The sequence below is a fragment of the Rhineura floridana genome, chromosome 19 (genome assembly GCF_030035675.1).
Source record: "Rhineura floridana isolate rRhiFlo1 chromosome 19, rRhiFlo1.hap2, whole genome shotgun sequence".
NCBI classification, from domain to species: Eukaryota; Metazoa; Chordata; class Lepidosauria; order Squamata; family Rhineuridae; genus Rhineura; species Rhineura floridana.
This window is the reverse complement of record NC_084498.1, coordinates 2,362,814-2,383,494: the sequence shown is the minus strand read 5'-3', so window position 1 is coordinate 2,383,494 and position 20,681 is coordinate 2,362,814. Positions and strand designations below refer to the sequence as shown.

General features: G+C 49.9%; 1 protein-coding gene and 1 long non-coding RNA gene across 3 annotated transcripts in view; both read left to right on the top strand.

Moving 5' to 3' along the window:
* Nucleotides 1-3,797, top strand: part of LOC133373127 (uncharacterized) — a 34,365-nt gene extending 30,568 nt beyond the window's left edge. Inside the window, exon 3 of the long non-coding RNA XR_009759616.1 lies at nucleotides 3,536-3,797. This is a non-coding gene — a long non-coding RNA (uncharacterized LOC133373127). The remainder of the gene's footprint in view (nucleotides 1-3,535) is intronic.
* Nucleotides 3,798-5,203: 1,406 nt separating this feature from the next.
* The window catches only part of SGSM1 (small G protein signaling modulator 1), an 80,881-nt gene continuing 65,403 nt past the window's right edge, over nucleotides 5,204-20,681 (top strand). Inside the window, exon 1 of one of the 2 annotated variants that reach the window (XM_061602812.1) lies at nucleotides 5,204-5,322. The gene's annotated coding sequence lies outside the window, so the exon portion shown is untranslated. The remainder of the gene's footprint in view (nucleotides 5,323-20,681) is intronic. The other variant, XM_061602811.1, reaches the window with a different exon arrangement.

Genomic DNA, 20,681 nt, shown 5'->3' with positions numbered 1-20,681 from the left:
ATCGGTTTAGGAAAGCATATCGTTTTTTCGGTGGTATTTCTAATGTGGCTTTGTGAATGCGAAAATCTGTACTAGCTTGCAGCATCATATGGACGACACTGAATTAATGAGGACACAAACCTGTAACATTGCAGGTTATACAGTCATGTGGACGGGCTCCTAGAGAAGAAAGGGGCAACAGGACGGAGTTATTTGGGAGGAGGGCAGATCCATCTGCCTTTGGGTTCCTGCCCGCATTTCAGAAGTTGCTCTGTGAAGCTGACCCTGATGGGAACTGACAGGCCTCGCTGAGCTGATGTTCATTTGCCTGTAGGAGGATGCAGGGAGACTGACAAAAGTGGAGATTTTGGTGGGGGAGAGCAAAGGGCAGGAAAGCCTTTACCACCTTTTATCCTGGGGGGCTTCTCCTCTACCTGGTGCTTTCCCAACTGCATAAGGAGGTGCAAGTTTGGTCTTTGGCTCCTCTGCTACAGAGCTGAGCAGACACAGCAAGAGCCAAAGAGGAGAGCTGCAAGCCCAGAGAGTCTCCCCCATTTCACCTTCCCACCTTCAGCTTTCTCCTCATCTGTCAGCGTGGGAATAAGGTTGGCCTGCCTTACAGGGCTGGTGTGAGGATTACTCAGAAAACATGTAGGACAAAGGGACTGGGAGCACCTTAAAGATGAACACATTGCTTTTGGCTCCAGCCAGTGTGGTGTAGTGGTTAAGGTGCTGGACTACAACCTGGGAGACCAGGGTTCAAATCCCCACACAGCCATGAAGCTCACTGGGTGACCTTGGGCCAATCACTGCCTCTCAGTCTCATGAAAACCCTCTTCATAGGGTCGCCATAAGACTATCCTAAATGCAACGCATTCAAAATTTTGAATGTTAATGTATTTGTACTTTTTATTTTGTACGTCGCCCAGAGTGGCTGGATAACCAGCCAGATGGGCGACTAATAAATTTAATAAATAAATAGTAAATAAATAAACATGACAACAGATGCTCTTGGAGGTCGCTGATTCATAGGGTCGCCATGACTTGAAGGCACATAGCACACACACACCATGGACGCTTATACCTGAACAAATTTGTTAACCTTTAAGGTGACTCAAGACTTGTTTTCGGTACAACAAGATGAGGAAGAATGTGGGGCTGGATTGGGACCATGGCACAGCAGGCGGTTTTAACCCTTGGGTGCCCGATGTCACCCTGAGTGGCATTGCAGTGGGAGGCAACCCTCTGGCTCTAGATGCCCCAAACACATCCCCCCCCCCACTTTTCTGGATGTCATCCAGACAGAACTGGTGCCTTTTCAGTTCCAAAATCCACAGCAATGGCGCCATCTATTGGTAAAAAGAGTTCTTCTTTGCTCGGTCAACAAGTTCCCAGGATGACTGGATCACTCCTGTCCGGCTAGCGCCACATGAACACAGTAAAATGCCTTTTGCTGAGTCAGGTCACTGGTCCATCTAGTGCAATATTGGCTGCACTGAGTGGCAGTGGCTGTCCAGATAGATCCTCTGACCCGCTTGACATATGTGCAGGATTGCTGCCTGAGCCCTCTTCACTATTACATGTTGCCACACGTCATGCGGAGCCACATGGCTCAGGGAGTGGCTCATACGCTTTCTGGAGCACCCAGCCCAGGTGTTGCTCCAAGGAAGGGATCTTTTTTCAGAGTGAAGCCAGTGGAGGCTGGACAGCTCTTTGAAAGTTCAGACTAAAACCAGGAGTGGATTCACTGCCCCACTAACATCGGAGTCACCAGCCTCCACTGAAGCATTGTGGGTGAGGTCACTCCAGAGAACGCCTGTGTTGCCACAACAAATCCCATTTGATGACGCTTTAAACTTAACTCCTTTAAAGTTACTTTACACAGTGTTTACATTTTCTGTCTTCTGGATTCCCTTATTTGGCAGCCATGTCTTCCGCTAATTCGGAATCCAGGGGTTTATTTGGTTACAGACATATGCTGTTGGGGAGGAGGGGAGGCGAGCTGTAACTGTCCTACAACATCTTTTCCATAGTTTAAAATATGCCTTACCACCTGCAGTGTGTGAATTGACAAGCTGGATGGTGCTGCATGTGCAGTGACATGAGGGGTGACACATCATCTCCCCACTCTAAGATTTGCCTAGATCCTCAGAAGAGGGTCAAGCAACCCATACACAAAGTGTGAAGACCTCTCTAAAAGGCCCAGGGAGGGACCCTCACTTAACAGGGGCAGGGACCAGATGAGCTCCACAAAACTTCTGAACAATCCTGGCATGCTTACCTCACCTGTGGTGACATCCTTTTGGCATATGGTGAATGCCTGCCCCCCCCCCCAAGCCTTTAAGTCTACAGCGCTTGGTCTTCATGAGGTTCCCAGGGTGCTCCTTTGCCTTTTGGATCCTGCTACTTCTAACCTGTAGCATGACTATGCTTTTTAGTGATTTTGTACTGCAAGCTGCCTTGAAAAGTTATCCGAAGGGTAACAAAACTTACCTTGGCTTACTAGCCCGTTGGTGCTTGACCATGCTGGGTTATATCTAATGTTAATTCTGGTCATAATGGACACGAGTAACTTAGGTCCATTAATTCCAATGGGTCTACTCTGAGTAGAATTTAGTTGGCAACAACCCCATTTTTGCAGTGTTAGGCAGGCAAAACAGATCAATGGTTTCCTTAGTGCAGCTTTCCCTGACCTGGTGCCCTCTGGATGTTTTGGACTACAGCTCCCATCAGCCACTTCGCCAAAGTTCTGGGATGATGGGAAATGAGGTTCAGTAGCATATGGAGTGCACCAGGTTAGAGAAGCCTGCACTGGGGCATCCTCGAGCATGGCTGGTTTGCTGTCTTTGGTCACATATTGTGTGGTCCAAGTCTGCGGGCAGGTTCAGACAGGTGTATTTTCATCACCTGAATTCTTTGTCCTTTTACAACTGTGCAGTCGTCCCTGGGTGGCTGCAACATTTATCATGGTTGCCATGGGGGTATGTGGCATAACACAAAATTAGACAGTACAGTCATGGTGACGCTTTTCCCTTAATGGTATTTCCATACTAGAAAATGGCTTAACCTGTTGAATTTCTGCCTGCCATACAGCTGTGAAAGGCACAAGAACTCTGTTTCCCCCCAATGCCAACCCCATAGCAAAACCTAGGCTGTCCCATTAAACACAAAGAGGTTTACTTCTGAGTAGGGATATATGCCATGGTCCTGCAATTCTTAAGGATTCCCTTGTCTTTAGCTCCTCCAAAGCAGGAGACAAGCCTAATCTGCTTTGCAGAGTTTTCACATTTGCATTTTTGGGGGAGGGGGAAATTCTTCAACACCCACCCACACTTCTGGTGTAGCAGCATTTGCAGAAAATAACTTTTCCCCCCATGGCACGCTTAAAAATTTCTGAAGGCCTTTGCAGACCACTTAATGATTTTCTGCCTGTTGTGGCAATTGTGCTAGAAAGGGTATATTTTGATCAAATCAGGATTAACCTTTCTCTTTAGCCCATTAACACTACCGCTCATCCTCTCTACTCCTTTCAAGAGCTTCCTCCTGTCACTTCCAGGTCTGTCCCGCTCATCTTCCACGCAGACTGGCAGATTCAAAGATGCAGCTGCTGTTCCTGCCATTCTTCACAGACATGCCATGGACCACCTGAATGAAGCTCATGGGCCATTGGACCACAGTTTGGGAGCCCCCCTTCTAGGGAGTACCTGATCTCAGATGAGCCCACCACAGGGAAAAAGGACGGGCAAACGACGCCAATTCCAAGGACTATAAGAAAACAAGGCAGAAACCATAAAAGTACACTAAAGGAGGAGGAGAAAACAACAGCTCTTTATTTATTTATTTATTGCATTTATATACTGCCTTATAGCTGAAGCTCTCTGGGTGGTTTACAACAATTAAAAACATTAAAACAAACATACAAATCCAAACCATACCAAATTAAAACCCATAAAAACTGATAGGCAAGTTAAAAACATGCCGGGGATTCTTACAGCCTGGTCTCCGAAAAACTCTCGTCAATAACATCACTAACTACACTCACCGGCTAAAAACACTGACAAGAGGGAGCAGCCAGACTGGCTCATTTCAGAGACATCGCCTAGAAGGGTACCTGCACATTTTGCTTCATAGCTTTCTTTCTCGGAGGTCTAGAGACTTACTTTTTTTTAAAAAAAATGAAAGCTCAGACTCTAGGTGTGCCAATGAAGGCCTTTGTGGGCACTCGGTTGGCTATTCTCTCTATCCTAACATCTTGTCACACTGCAGCGTGACCAAGAACAGAACTCAGGAGGAGGAGCTGCAAAGGCAGATGTAGGTCTATGCAATGATTCACAATGGCCGAGGCTCACCGGGAGCCCACCCTTACGGCATCTCCAGTGCAGCCCTTCACATCAGCTTTCCCTAACCTGGTGCCCTGCGCGAGAACTCCCATCAGCACAGCTGTGCCGGCTCGGGCCGGCGGGCGCTGTCGCCCCTAACATTTGGAAGGCACCAGGTTGGCGGGGGCTCATTGCCTTTCTCCCGCAGGAGCCTTTCTTTCTGTGGCCCAGCCCTGCGGGGCGTCTCTCTCTGCCTAGCCCCCCGACGAGGGGCCCTGTTCGGACTTTAAAAAGGTGCCCCAAACTGGCAGCAGGGCGAGGGCTTTCTTAGGCCCCCCAGGATGCCCTCCCAGAGGGCGCAATTGAGGGACGCTCCCCTGCGGCACAATGGGGGGAGGCGTCCGGACACAGAGCGGGGAACCCGGGGCCCTCGGCCCCGGCCGCAACTGCTGCCGGGGCGGATGCGGTGCGTCGCTGAGCAAGGGAGCCTCGGCTTTCCCCTCCAAGAAAAAGACCGTTCCGTAGCGGGCGTTTGCCACCAAGGAGGCGGCGCTCCGACTGAGCGAGCTGACGTTTCCTTCCGCGCAAAGCGCAGGTGGAGGATCGGTCTGCGCCGTCGTGGGGCGTCTAGTCCTCTAGAAAGAGTCCGCCGGGCCGCGCGGCCGCCTTCTTCCGCAGGAGGCAGGGGAAGGCGGCGGCGCCGGCTCTGCGGCTCGAGGGGGCGGCGCATCTCGGCTCTGCCCGCCCAGCGCGCCCAGCGCCCGCCTCCCTGCCTGCCTCTCCGCGGCTGGCGGCTCATTTTGCGCTCCGCAAGAGGAGGAGAAGGATGGCGGCGGCAGCCGCGGCAGCAGCAGCGTCTCCCACCGGGGGGCGCCGGGCGCCGGGCGCCAGCGGGCCAAGCGGCAGCCGAGGCCCGTCGGGGGGTTCGGCGGCCGCCCTGCGCGCCTTGACGCCCTCCTCGCTGCTGCTGCTGCCCGCCGAGGCCGAGACCCGGCAGCGCCTCCTGCGCACCGCCAAGAAGGAGGTGGGTCGCGCCGGGCGGGGGAGGGGGGCTGCTCGTGGGCCGGGCGGGTTTGCCTTCCCCTCGAGGCTGCCGGGGGCTTCTGGGAGAGGCGCGCAGCCCGCCCATCTGCTGCGGGAGCGACCGGCCCGCGAACCCCAGAAGGAGGAGAGGAGCGGGCTGGCTTTCCGTTTCGGGAGGGGGGCGAGGCTGGGGGCTGCCTTGCTTGCTCCTATCACCTGGGAGATGGGGTCGGGTGCAGGAGGCGGGTGATGCGGAAGGGGGCCCTTCCTTGGGTTTTCTCCTCTTCAAGGTTGGGGGGACGGGAGAGAGCCCTTTCCCATTTCCACTCTGCTTGGTCTCCACTATTGAAAGGGGGGGGAGCGAGCTGCCGCGCTACGCACGGAGCTGGGGGGGGGTTTGCCTCGCCAATGCCCCCAAACAACAGGGCCATTTGTTCAGAAATGAAAGGCAACGAGAAACGGGTTGCAAAACTCTCCTGGGGGCGCTGCCTCTTTTGGCCTGGATGGATGGGCTGGATTGCCCCGGTGGTGGTGGTAGTACTTGCCCTCTTCTCATGCTCAGGGGCTTTGCTACTCCCTGCCATGCTCCAGAGCTGAAGCCCGGCCTTTGGATGAGATTGTGGATGAGATTTGTTGCCTCAAGGCAACAAAGAGAGAGAAAGGTGTGGAAGAATGACTGGCTGGAGATGGCCCTTGGCCCTGGGGCCAGGTGAAATAGTGCAGATGGAGAGGGTCTCTGAGGACATGCAGGGTGCCCCCCCTGCAGAGATCAGCCCTGGCATAACCCCTTATGGGTGCTGAATGGTTAAACTGCAACCGCTTCCTCTCTAGCCTTCAGGACTGTGGCCATCACCAATCCTCTGGGCAGCTTTATTATCTTTCTTGCCGCCAGCATTGTTGGATGGTGAGGACATTTTCCAAGGTCTCTCGCTGTGTTGCATCTGGACCTTTGACCTGCTGGGTTGACGGCTGTGTCTAAAAATTCTCAGCAGGCCAGTGCTAACTCAAGGCCATTCTCGGCCTCCCCTTCCCAAAGTTTTGTATTTGGGGCAGGATTTGTTTTGGTTTGGGTTTTTTTAGGACTCCTTGCTGTCAGGATTTAGATGGCTGGGATCTTTACCCCCCCCCGCCCGCTGGTCCTCGTGTTGGAAGAGTTGCACCTTTCATAAGCTGCTGTGACTGTCAGACTCCAGGCGTTGCGTGCTGCTGGCACTGGGATGCCCCTTGCCTGCTCTCTCACGGGGGATTCATTTTAATGATGGCTGGTGCTGGGTGGACTTTCATGGTGCAGCTTTGCTCAGTGGCTCCAGCTAGTTGAGTTCTGGGGTTGTCTGTTGCCCTGGCCCTACAGATGATCATAATGTGCCACGCAAGGTCAAGAGGAGCAAGGGGAGGGCATTGCCTTTGATTCCCAAGGCCTGATGCTCCCATAGCTCAAAGCCTCTCTCTCTCTCTCTCTCTGTAACTGATTGCGGATCATGGTGGAGGGGCAGGCCTGGCAGCTTGGTCTGAGCACTTGGGGGACAGCAGGGTCTCCTCCAGTGGCCTGTCTCTCAGAGAGACACAGGAAGCTGCCTTGGACCAAGTTAGCCTGCCGGCTCTTCCAGCTCAGGGCTGGGCAACCTCCTGGCCTGCAGGCTGAGTATGGCCCTCCAGGCCTCTCTGCCCGGCCCTCAGGACTCTTTGCAGGCCACACCCCTCACCCGCCCTGCCCTGTGCCATCCTGGAGTGCATTTGCTTGGCTGGGATGCACCTTGAGCCGCTTTTGTGTCGAAAACTCTGGCTTTTGCACAGCAGGAATGAAGCTTACCGTGCAAAGGGAGGAGCCATGTCTGTTGCTCCGCCCTTTTTTCCTTCTGGCTACCGCCCACCGCTGGAATGTGGCCCTCAGAAGCTCGCCTGTGTGGCAGTGTGGCCTTTTCGGTTGGGAAGGTTTCTCCATCCCGGTTGACTCCGACTGGCAGCTGCTCGCCACGGTTTTGGACAGGGATCTTTCCCAGCCCTTTGTGGAGGTGTCGGGCCAGAGATGGAACCCGCAGGTGCCTTGTCACTGGGACAAGGCATGGCCCTTCCCTTTCGGTGACCACAGCAGCAACAATTATGGTTGCAAGCTGCCTTGCCTCTTTCACTCTGAGTGGCAACACTTCAGCCTGCAAGGGGATGCTGTGCAAGGCTTTTGATGAGTAAGCGAGCATGAAGACTGTTACGTAAATGCTGTGGATGAGTTTCATTCAGGCTTCCTCTTGGGGACCAGAATGTTGAAGACGAACTGGTTTTGAATAGGAATTGTGCTAATTGGGGGACTTGCCAGAGACATCATCTGGACGGTGATGTTTTCAAGGCCGACATCTTGCACCACTTGCGTTGTGATGTAGGCCTGTGCATGTTACAAGAAAAAAGAAAAATGAACATGTGACCTCATCGCTTCTGTGTGTTTTGTTTCTGTCTACTGCTGTGAGCTGGTCATTCCTCTGTTCGTCAAATAAAATGTGCTTCTCGCCATCCGTGCAATTTGTGAGGCCCAAACTGAGCCTACATTCCCACTTTATGGACTTCGGGATGATAGAGTTGGGTTGCCGGAAAGTGCCTCTCCAAAGCTCTTCCATCCTCTGTTACTCCTCCTGAGGACTAGGGCATGGCGGGTTATGAAAATGTAGTTTTGTGGGATGATTTTGTACTAACGAATCTTGGGGAAATGATGCATTGCTAAATAACCCCCCCAACACACACACACTGGAATTATGCCCCAAAGCTGACACAAGCTAAAATGCACAGTAGAGGTTTGCATGAAGAGGAGGGCAAAGCACATTAATCTTGGTTAGTATCTTTCTCACTCTGACTCTAAAGCCCTTGATAAATGCTCTCAAGGAACAGGAAGGCAACCATTTTGTGCAGCACCAATTCTTGTGTTGATGATGGCAGAACAGGGAGAAGCCCTTCTGGTTGCCTTGGCAACCCCGCCAATATTGGAAAGATGGCGGTTACTTAACACCCAGGACTAGGCATTACATTGGCCGCCCCTCCTGACCTAGAAGGTGCAATTCTCAGTGGTGTGCTTTCTGTTTAATTTTTAAATGGAGCTTGCAGGACACAATGTGCAGCTTGGCTTCTTTTAAGCGCCTTTTAATTGTCTGCTCTGCCAGCAATGAGCTTAAGACATTTTTATCCTTTAATAATCCATTAATAATGAACAGGCCTGCATTGGACACTCTTAAGGTCTATTCTTGGATAGCTTTTTCTGGAGAGTTATTGATTGTCTGGCACTGGTCGCTCTCAGAATGGCCTGCAGTTATTGATACGGTGCGTGGGCTACTCTGGGTCGTGTATTGATTGGATGTCATCCTGGGATAGGTTGGGGAGATGAGAACAAGTTTCTTTTGCGTCTGCGGTCTTTTAAGTTCCTTTTTTAAACCTGGAACAGTCTTCCTCAACCTGGTGCTCTCTGGATGGTGCTGGATTACAACTGCCATCTTCCCTGACCGCTGGCTGACTTTTTTGTGCCAACAGGCTTATGCAGCTGTTTAAAATGGTTTTACGTAGCCAGTCACTTTAATGATTGTTTTGTGCTGCAACATAAGAGCATTTAAAAGCTGTGCATCCCTCTGATGTTGTGCCTGAGGGCGGTATATATAAATATTTTTATAAATAAACATAACATAAAATCATTGGGGAAGATGATGTGAATCTAACCTTATTGGTAGAGCTGCAGTGTTTTTCTTACTTGGTTAAAAAAATGTTTAACCAATTAAAAAGTTTCACTGGTTAATTGGACAAGAGGTTAAAAATCCCACTTACTTTAAATATGAATACTTATGTAAAAATGTTGATGGCAAGCACTATCACTATCATCCATTTGAGATAATATTTCAGAGGAGGAAGACTGTCTCCTTTAACAAATATTCTTTTGTTTCTGACCATATACAGATTTAGGGCCAAACGAGCCATTCACACAATTAGCAAAAAAAATTGGGTGATTTTTGTCTTGTTTTTATACTTCTTGAATGTAAAGCCCTCTAAGCAGTTTACAAAAAACATTAAAATGATCAAGAAAACTGTTAAAAACAAGTAATTAAAAACATGTAAAGCAATTAACACAGGAATCCAGATCATGAGAAGTCATGATCCACGGGGAGGTGGCAGTGGAGCCCGTGGAAAGGTCCACAGCATTCACTCCCTATTCAGTTGGGAGTTGTGTGTGGGGGCCAGAAAAAGAAAGACTGGCTCCTGAAAACAGGCCTACCGGGGAGTAAGTGCTCCCTATTGACCACCATAGAAATTATTTCACCCCACCAGCTGGTGGAAATTTTACCTGGATCAGGACCTGCAGGAGCGCTCAGAACGTGAGGAGGAGGATGCATAAATCCCCCTGCCTTCTCCATCCACCATGGCGCCAGCAGGGTGCCGCAGCAGTGCCAGGATGAAGGGCTTCTGCCGGTGGAGCCTGGCAGCACCAGGAGTCTGGCAGCTCAGGCAGGGGTCCGCCACATGCAACTCCCACCACCCCGACGTAAATATGAGTTGGATTGTGCCCTAAAACAGCTACTAAGAGAAAAGATTGTTAAATGGTTTTTAAAAGTAAATTGCAGGTGGTGCCCCCCAGTTAGGATCAGAATCCTGGCATGGGGTCAGGGGCTTTAACACAGTCCTGGATTGGGTCCCCTGAGCCTGCTAGTTACATGTGTGAGGGATGAGCTCTCATCTACTGCCATGGGGCCTCCCACGCCCCAGTGCAAGCTGTAGCTGCTGGAGGGTGTCTTTCCAGATCAGGGCTGCAGTGGCAAAGGGTTAAAGCTCCCTAACCATCACCCAGGACCTGATCCGGATCGGGCTGCTGGAGCCTGCCATAAATTAAAATAGCCATTCACATAGTTGTTAATCATGCATATGAGGTTGTGTCCAGATTGGATATATTAAGTGACCAAATTCAATTACCTGAGTTTGACATGGAAATGGACTGCCTTCAAGTCGATCCAACTTATGGCAACTCTATGAATAGGGTTTTCATGGTAAGCGGCATTCAGAGGGGGTTTCCCATTGCCTCCCTCTGAGGCTAGTCCTCCCCAGCTGGCCAGGGCCTGCTCAGCTTGCCACAGCTGCACAAGCCAGCCCCTTCCTTGTCCGCAACTGCCAGCTGGGGGGGCAACTGGGCTCCTTGGGACTACGCAGCTTGCCCACAGCTGCACAGGTGGCAGGGCACGTAAACCCTGAGCCACTCACTGTGGAGTGATCTTTAGCTGGCCTTTGATGCCCAGGAGACACGAGCGGGGATTTGAACTCACAGACTCTGGACTCCCAGCCAAGCTCTCCTCCCCACCGTGCTATACCAGCTCTGGAGTTTTAGTCACTTAATATATCCAGTTAAGGGCCAAACTAGACTCTTTAAGTAGGTGATAATCCTACTTATTAGATAAGGCTTATGCAGTCATATCTATACTGCTCATTTATATTGGTTAATATTCTCTTTAGCTGTCACAGATTTCTCCCAAAGAATTCTGTGGATTCTTAGCGGTCCCTAGTGTGAGTCATAAACTAGTTTCAAGCTGTATTGTGGAGATGCCCAGTGGCTCCTGGGAAATAATTGATGCTCCCTGCTGTGGCCTGCAGATTTAGGTTTTGTTAGCATATGTGGGGACGTAATTTAGAACAAGCTGCATTTTCCCTCTGACAGAGAACCTGGGGCTTTGGGATGAAGCAGAGATGAAAAGTCCCTGGTGGTCATTTTTTGGCTGTCGTATAAATCTGCCTTGCTTTCATTAGATGACAGGGTATGTGAAGGCCTGGAGACCACCACTTTTTAACCCTCCCAACTTTTCCAGTGTGGTGTAGTGGTTAAGGTGTTGGACTACAACCTGGGAGACCCGGGTTCGAATCCCTGCATAGCCATGAAGCTCACTGGGTGACCTTGGGCCAGTCACTGCCTTTCAGCCTCATGAAATCCCTAGTCGTAGGGTTGCCATAAGTCGGAAAAGGCAGTACATTTACATTTTTTTCCAAACAATCAGGGAAAATGAGGGAAAAGTGTTTTTTTCTCCCAAGTCCCCCCCCCTTTTAGTGTAGACCCAGCTGTTGATATGAAGCCCTGCCATTGATGTATTTTTATATCTGTGTTTTTTTGTAAGCTGCCTTGAGGGCCTTTTGGCCAAAAGGCGGGGTAGAAATAAAATGATGATGATGATGATGATGAAGTGCTTCCGAAAGAGAGAGAAGGCTGCAGCTGCCCTTCTAGGGTGAGGAAATCTTCTGGGGCCATTTTATGTCTCTGTGAAGAGGACAGCCATGGCTGGCTGCTCAGTGGGCTTTCTGTGCCTCCCGGAGAGAATTCTTCCACAGAGCCAAGCATCACCTCTCCTGCCTCACCTGCTCTTCTCCTCTGATAACATTCCAGGAGAAGATCCACATACTCAGTCGGAAGCTGCCTCTCCCCATCCTTTCTCAGCCGTGCCAGCTCATGCTCTGCCATTGATGGCATCGGTCTGTTTCCTTGGCAACAACAACAGTCTCATGAGCCACTGCCATGATTTTAAAGCTGTCGGTGGCTTTGTAGCATTTGGCGAATGCAGCCGTTGGAAGGGGACAAAATTTGGAACTGTGCGTCAGAGCAGCCTCACCTCTCTCTCTCTCTCTCTCTGTGAAATTGAATGATCTGGAGGGCCTTTCTGGATGATCATAGAATCGTAGAGTTGGGAGGGACCTACAAGGTCATCTAGTCCACCCCCTGCTCAATGCAGCAATCCAACTTAAAGCATCCCTGAGAGCGGGCTGTCCAGCTGCCTCTTGTGCTGGAGAGCTCCTGAGGTCATTGGTCCCATTGTGTTACCGCTGTAACAGTTAGGATGTTTTTCCTGATCATTTTATAGCACTTCTCAGCTCCATGATTGTTATGTTGGGACAAGATACTGTGCAAATTGCATTTGCCAAGTGTGCAAAATCATAGGAGCATATAGGAAGCTCTCTAATGTACCAAGTCAGTCCACTGGTCCATCTAGCTCAATATTGTCTACACTGACCGGCAGGGGTTCTCCAGGGTTTCAAACGGGTCTTTCCCAACCATATCTGGATTAATCCTGGGGCCTCTAGCTTGTCAAACATGCTCTACCACTGAACTAAGGAATACTTAAGGAATACTCTGTTACTTGGTGTGAGCAGCCCTGGGGTCAGGTAGATAAAATGGGCTGTTTACCTGCATGTGAGTCCCCCTTCTGGGGTCCACAGGGCCAAGTTCAGCTTGGATCAACTCACAGGATCAACTTATTTTGACCCAATATTTTCCTCTCGGAATGCACCCAATTTGTATGAGCTGTCAGCTGGCACAGAAATGGCAGCTTGGGGGGGGGGGAAGAGCACCAATTCTCCACACAGTGCATAGCCATAACTAGGCAGGAGTTATATGGCTGTGTTTTGTTTAGTAAATAGTTTCTGTTCTCCAGAAAAAAATGAAGGCTGCCAAGTCAGTGGGAATGGGAATTAATGCTTGCAGGATGCATAACAGCTCTAGAGGGGAATGTCTAGCTGAATCTTCGCTCAGTGCGTAGTTAAACCATGGAATTCACTCCCACAGGAGGCAGTGATGGCCACCAACGTGGATGGCTTTAAAAGGAGATTAGACAAATTTATGGAGGATAAAGCTATCAGGGGCTAGGTACTATCTCCACCTTTGGAGATGGAATGCCTCTGGATTGCAGGCGCTGGGCATCCCAGGTGGGGAGGGTGCTGCGGTTAAATTCATGTGCTGCTTGCAGGCTTCTCAGAAGAGTCATCTGGTTGGCCACTGTGAGAGCAGGAAGATGGGCCTCTGGTCTGATCCTCAGGGCTCTCCTTCCATGCTTAAAATGCTATCTTAGGGTTGGTTGGCTGGTTTAAAAGCTCTTCAACAAAGGAGAAAAAGTTGTCAGTTAAAAAGAGGGGTGAGGGGAAAGGCTCTGCATTTAAATGCTGTGAGGCTTACTGAAATTAGCTAGGGAATCTTTTTATATTGTAATGGCTATCTTCTAAGGAGTTGGGCTTTTGTGTAACAGAAGATGGTAGCTGAAGATGCTCCCTCAAGAGCAAATGATAGCTAGAAGATAGTTGCTTAAGGGGGCCATTAATGGGTAGTGTCTGCTAGCTAGTCATTGGTCAACCCCCACATATCGAATCCTCCAGGAAGGAATCTCCTAAGGCTTTTTTAAAAGGTGAAACCCAGCAGCTTTGCTTTCCCATGGATAAACTGACAAGCCTGGCCTTGGCTTTGCTAGGGTGAAACTGACAAGCCGCTGACAGGCCTGTGTGTTTGCTTTGTATCAAAGAGATCTCTTGCTTTCTCCCAGGGCTGGGGAATCATAAAATAGTAGAGGTGGAAGGGGCCTATAAGGCCATAAAGTCCAACCCCCTGCTCAATGCAGAAATCCACATCAAAGCATTCCCGACAGATGGCTGTCCAAGGGGAGGGAAGGATCCAATATGATTCAGAGCGGGAGAAGGAGGAGAGGGTGGGTGCCAGGTAGGCACCCTTTAAAGCCCCTGTTGAAGCTGCCCCCACCATCTATGACCAGGGGCAGGAAACTCTCCCTATTCTTTCCATGTTATTCCTACCTCTGGTGCCAAAGTTGCTGTTAAAGAAGTGACATCCAGGAACTTTGTTAACTGAGGTATTACTGTAAAAGGTCTGCAGAAAAGCAGTACTGCAGATGGACTATAGCTAGCGAAGGAGACAGATCTGAGTTTATTTATTTAATTATTATTTTTCTAGCCCGCCCTTCCTCCCAGCAGGAGCCCAGGGTTGGTGTGATGGAACCTTGAGAGGCTCTAAGAGCGTGTTGTTTGCTTTAGAAGGAAAGAGTTAAAGAGATAGATGGCTTTCTAGATCTTCTCTGCGTGTCCCCCTCCCAACTCAACTGCAAGTAACTGTAAAAGGCTTCTCTGAGACATTTCCTTTTGCTTGGCAAAGCTGGGGAGTGCAAAGCACTTTGTCCAGATGGAACGATGGGAAACGCGGCAGCTGGTTCTACAAGTGCTTTAACATGCCTGGCTCTTAGGGGCTGTGCTGGGGAGTGATCCTAAGAACGTTTTGATTCCTGCCTTCTAAAGATTCCTACCCTGGACTTCTAAAGTTATTTTCCCACCTTGAATCCTACTTGAGGTTCAACTCTGTTGAAAATCAGAGTTGCCAGCGTCATTAACTGTCTCTCTAAATGAAACTTGGGGAGGCAACAGTTCTGCCTGTTCTACTCTTATCACACTTCTCAGCTATGTTATCAGCTATATAGCCTAAAGTAAACAGTGACTGAACACCCAAGAATAATGCTGGCAGTGTGCTTTTCTTTATTAATAGGATGTTGCTAGTTCCTTTATCTGCAGGATAATTTTTCTGCTTGTCCCTGCAGGATATTGGAATTGCAGGTTGTTGACACCATATGGACAAATTAGAGCGGATTAAGAGAGTGTGTGTATGTTGTTAATAGGATAGTAAATGTGCAAGCCCAGAGTCTCTCCTGATTTTATGCCTGTGCAAATTCAAAACAAAAGGTTTTGCAGGGCTGACCAGCCCAAGGTCAAGCCAGCCAGCTGGAGTTGATTTTAATGTGAACAGATGCCGCTACCTAAAAATCTCTTTCTTGCTGCGTAGGTGAGCCTTGATTTTCAAACCATTGCTGGTGGCCAGTTTGATTGTTGGGGAAAGCTTTTGCTGTTGACTTCTTAAGAATTGGATGTAGGCAGCAGTGTAGGGTTGCCAGGTTCCTGGCCTGAGGCTGATCCTGTATCTTTAGGAGAAGAGAAAGTCAGCCAAGCGCAGGTGTTCTTGCAACCCTGTAATGGGAAAAACCACAAGGTGGAATTCTTCCTTCCCCCTGCACAACTTTTAAAGTTACAGAAGACTTTTTGGTTGCCAGGGCTTGGCCATGAAACTCCCTGGGTGATATTGGGGGCCAGTTGCTGTCTCTCAGCCTAACCTACTTCACAGGGTTGTTGTGAGGATGAAATTGGGAATGGGAGAACCATGTCTGCGCACCACCTTGAGCTCCTTGGAGGAAAGGTGGGATATAAATGTAATAAGTAAATAAGTAAACAAAACTCCAGTCGTACCTAACCATTGGCCATTCTGGCTGGGGCTGGAGGGGTCTGGGAGTCCAAGAGTCACAGCTTTCCCACTCTTGACAGGCAGCGGCTCTTCAGGGCTTCAGAAAGGAATCTTTCCCTGCTGTTCATGGAGATGCTGGGTATTGAACCCAGGGCTGTCTGCATGCAAAGCAGATGTCCTGCCACTGAGCGATGGGCCTCCATGGTTTTTTTAACGGACAGAACGTTAACAGGCCTGGCATAGACCTGACTTTGCAGAGAGGGATAAAAAGAAATCTGGCAGCTTGTCTCAGGTACCGGCTATTCCAGCTGCGGAACCAGGTAGAGAATGTGGCCAGACCAGTTTGCCTGCGGCAGGGCCACTTCTGGCCACGTGGTTGGGATGGGCAACCAGCTGTCCACCTTGGTTCGCTGCTGTCCCTTCCCCAATTTCTAGCAGGACAGATTTCTTTGGAGGAGAATCAAAATGATGGATGTGTCTCCCCCCCCCCCCCGGCAAGGCTGTTGTTTGCACAGAACTGGGATTGAGGGGGTGCTGGTTGCTTTTATATAAGGAAACGCAAGGACAAATCTATTATTTAATTAAACAAATCTATGTTTAATGGGGTAAAACTGCCCCTGAAGGACCAGGTCCGCAGCCTCGGGGTGATCCTTGATTCCGGGCTGTCCATGGAGGCTCAGGTTTCATCAGTGTGCCTGGCAGCTTGGGGTCAGTTGCGTCTCATCCGAAGGCTGCAACCCTACCTTCCTGTCCACCAGCTCCCACTCGTAGTACATGCTCTGGTCACCTCTCGTTTAGACTACTGCAATGCGCTCTACGTGGGGTTACCCTTGAAAACAGTCCGGAAATTACAACTGGTACAAAACACGGCGGCTCGTTTACTTATGAATAGCCGCCGTTATGATCATATTACCCCAGTGTTATACAATCTCCACTGGCTTCCAGTTGTTTTCCGGGCTCAATTCAAGGTGTTGGTATTAACCTTTAAATCCCTATACGGTTTCGGCCCAGTATACCTGAAGGAGCGCCTCCAACGTCATAAAGTGTGCCGCCCTACAAGATCTGCCACTCAGGGCCTTCTCTCGGTTCCGCCGACTAAAGTGGCTAGGTTGGTGAGGACTCGAGAGAGGGCTTTTTCTGTGGCAGCCCCCACGCTTTGGAACTCCCTCCCAATGGATCTTCGACATGCCCCTTCCCTAGATATATTTCGCCGGGGCCTGAAAACTTGGCTTTTCCATCAGGCCTTTATGACCTTTGAGACCTCCAAGGTGAACTAATTCTAGAACTGGAAAAAATGAAGAATCTACTAAATACTGTAATTTTTGTATTGTACTGTACTGGCTATATTGTTTATTGTATTTTATCATGTTTTATTGTACGCCGCCTAGAGTGGCCACTGGCTAGATAGGCGGCCTATAAATTAAAGTTTTATTATTATTATTATTATTATTGGCTCAACATTCAAGAGGGCTGAGATCCCCCCACCAATGAGGAATAGTGGACTGCTTGCTGAAAGGGCCCCTTGCTTTTCCTGGCATTGGGCTGACTCCATGCCCAGGTTCTTCCTCACATACTGGCACTGTAGAGGGTTTCCTTCAACTCTGAGAGCCCCCCAAAAGGCCTCTTGTTTACTGACAGGAGTTGAATCTGTTCCTGGACTGAATCACTGAGGGCATTAACTCCCTGCACTTAGAAAATCAGCATGGTAGGGTGAGGCTAGGCTAGGATACGTCCCCCTGACATGCTGGTTTTCTGTGAACAGGGTGTTTTTTTTTAAATCCATCATCTGAGGTCCCATTCTGCCATCTGAAGTGATACCACACAGAAATGGAAGTTTACCTCTTCATCTGCTCTTCAGAAGAACTGGGCCAAAGGATTCCCCAGCAACCAGGTACTATAACACTGCCCAACGAGGCTCAGTTGGGGAGGTTATATGTGCCGAAAAAGCCCCCTCCAAGCCCTTGTCCCAACCTTGGATGTGTGGCAGAGTGCCATGGTTGCTAATTTGGTGGCAGGTGAAAGGCACTCTGTGCATGCTTAGAGGCCTCTTCTGATTTATAATTGCTTGATCTGTTGCAATGCAAACAGTTCTATGGACTGAGTGCTAGCTCAGGTTGACATCTGTCCCCCCCCCCCCCCCAGGAAGGAACTACTGGGAACTGGGCTTTTCTGCAGGGCTGGGGAAGCACCAAACCTGCACAGGAAACTGTGAGTATGAATGCATTAATAAGGACATCCTAGTGTGGTGGTGACAGGAGCAGCCAGCCGGTGAGGCAGCAAACAGAAGCGGAGACTGAAGACTATAGACTGAAGAGGGTTAGTCAGCAGCCATTGGCTTAGCTGCTGCAAAGCTAACTTTTCTGTGAATAGCAGAAACAGCTGCAGGGCAGGAAAAAAGGCACAACAGCAGTGGAAATCCTGGGGAGGGCTGGCACTGGGGGTTGGCAGCTGCAGAAACCAATGGAGCTGGATGTTGGCAATACAAGACAATAGGGATGCCAGCCTGGCAACGTGGTTTTGTCTGTGCCTGTGTTTTAAAATAAGGCAGTCAATGTGTGCAAGGCAACATGAGCTGTGCAAGAGCTCAGCTGTTAGATCGGCATTACTCTAACCCTTGGGGTCATGCACTTTGCACTTCTCTATTAACCTGCAGATTATTCTCTTAAAAGCAGCTTCCTATTTTTTTTTATTTATGTGAAAGTTCAGCCATAAGTCAGTGAACGTTAAGCTCTGCAAACAAAATGGAACAAAAAAGAGAAAGGCGGGAGGGGAACACCCCGCAGTCTTAAGTCTGTTGTTTGGCTTCGGTAGTTACAGTGGAAAGTGTTTAATTGTTATTATTTTAACAGATTCAGGGATGATATAAATGTTATATAAATATTACAACAGCTGATTTCTTGAGTTTTAACAGGTTGGGATTTGTATATGTGGTCCCTGCCGTGTGTATAATACCTGCATGGCTCCTCTGAGTGTGAACGAGGTTGTGTTTCAGACATTTAAGAACACAAGCCTGTGCCCAGGGCTGCTTTGAGCTGTTGCTCTCAAGCTGCAGTTGGCCTGCGTCCCTCGCCCGCGCTCCAAGCTCTGGACTTGCCTGCATTGTATCCATCACCTTTTTTAATTTCCGTTTCCTAATCAGTCGATAGAGAGCATCACTAACGGGCCAATTTTCTCTGAGGGAAGCTTGCCATCACTATGCCTGCAGCTTATATTCAGATCATGCAAAGCTGTTTGCACTGCAGGTGTGAGGGTGTTTTCAGAAAGGAGTCAGGGTGGTTGCATCCTCTTCCTGATCCCTGGAAAAGGGCTACCAGCGCTGAGGGGGAAACCCAAGCTTTGCTGGGCCCTTGGCTCCTGGGATTGATGGCGGACTGCTGTTGGGGCTGAAGCATTTGCTTGGGGCGTTCCCTTTCGGTGGCGTGCTGAGGTCAGCCTTCCACAACCTGTTGTCCTCCAGATGTTTTGGACTCCAGCGCCCACCAGCTCCAGCCAGCACTGGGTCATTATTCCAGAGACGGGGAGCCTCTTTTAGTCTAAGGGCTGCATCCAGGGGAGCTGTGTGCCGGGAGTGGGTAGAGCCAGGGGTGAAAGTGGGTGGATTTGTACCTCAGGCTGCATTCCAGCCGTGCAAAAGTTGTAGGTTTACACCCACCCGCCACACCCATCTTCATCCTCCACCCCGGCAAGCACGAGGCATGATGGCAATCTAAGGACACATTTCAACCAGGCAAAAGTATTCAAGGACAGCCGGTGCAGAATGTGGCCTGGGTAAGGGGTGTAGCTTAAAGAAAGCCCTGATAGAGAAGCCCAGAAGGCCACATTTGGCTCCGGGCCCAAGACTCCCCACCTGTGTCACTGTGAACACGCTGATTTGTTCACCTGATCTGCTCCTCCCTGTCGGCGCATGTGAGATCTGTAGCTCAGTGCTATGTTTGAACCCAGGATTATGGTTTCATTTTGCTCCAAACAAACCAAAACTGGTGGCCAAGGGTTGTTCTTGGTCTACTGGTTGTGGTTTATTTGAGCGAAAAAAAGACCATGGCTCCCAGGTTGGACATTCAGGAATTGTGGCTTACTTCTCCCATGCATGGAGGGGGAGGAGGAAGGTAGCTGAGATTGTGCGTTCACAATAAACTGGTAACTGTGCTTTACTGGGATGTTCAAAAGGCCCTGCTGAGAACCCGTCCGTCCTGAGTTTGGTGCACTGCAGTCTTGCACTTCCCTGGCTGCTCCTCTTGCGATTTTGCTTTTTTCTTCTCTAAAGGCACAGGCACAGCTGGTGTAGCACAGTGGGGAGGAGAGCCTGGCTGGGAGTCCAGAGTCTGTGAGTTCAAATCCCCGCTCGTGTCTCCTGGGTGTCAAGAGCCAGCTAAAGATCACTCCACAGTGAGTGGCTCAGGGTTTACGTGCCCTGCCACCTGTGCAGCCGTGGGCAAGCGGCATAGTCCAAAGTTGCCCAGTTGCCCCCCCAGCTGGCAGTTGCGGACAAGGAAGGGGCTGGCTTGTGCAGCTGTGGCAAGCTGAGCAGACCCCGGCCAGCTGAGGAGGACTAGCCTCAGAGGGAGGCAATGGGAAACCCCCTCAATACCACTTACCATGAAATCCCTATTCACAGGGTCGCCATAAGTCGGGATTGACTTGAAGGCAGCCCATTTCCATTCATAGGCACAGGTGTGGGTGGCTTGTTACTTTTAGATGGAAGCTGGTCTGGCAGGAAGTTGCCCATCCCTATGGTGGTTGCCAGGTTTGGCTGCTGCTTGCAATTGCATCCGTGATCAACAATTGTGCCTTAGAACAGTTTGGCATGGAGCTGCCAGGATAAGAGGGGAGGCAACCCTTCGCCTAAACACGTACGGCTCTCAGGAGGATCTGGTTAGAGTTATGTGTTGCCGAACAGGCTGGAAACAGTCACCACATGAACACAGACATGTTCAACATAGGCCTGCCGGCATATTTTTAGTTGTGATGTTATTATTTATACAGCTCCACCTGTGTGAATGGCACTTTATGGACAGGGCTCTGCCCGCAAGGAGCTTACAGTCTAAAATTCCATGACATGGCTGCTTCATTTACATGTGCTGAGGCTTAGTGACAGGTTGAGGACACAAGAGCAGTGGGGGGGCAGGGGGAAGGAGGATCATATGGGCACAGTTTCTGAGGGCATTGCATTGGCTGCTTATATGTTACCAGGCTCAGTTCAAGTTGTTCAAGGCAACGTGGGACCCAGATGGCTTGCAGAAGTTCCTCTCTCTGTAGCAACAAGCAGTTGCATTAGGTTCTGCAGGGGAGACCCTTCTTAGGAT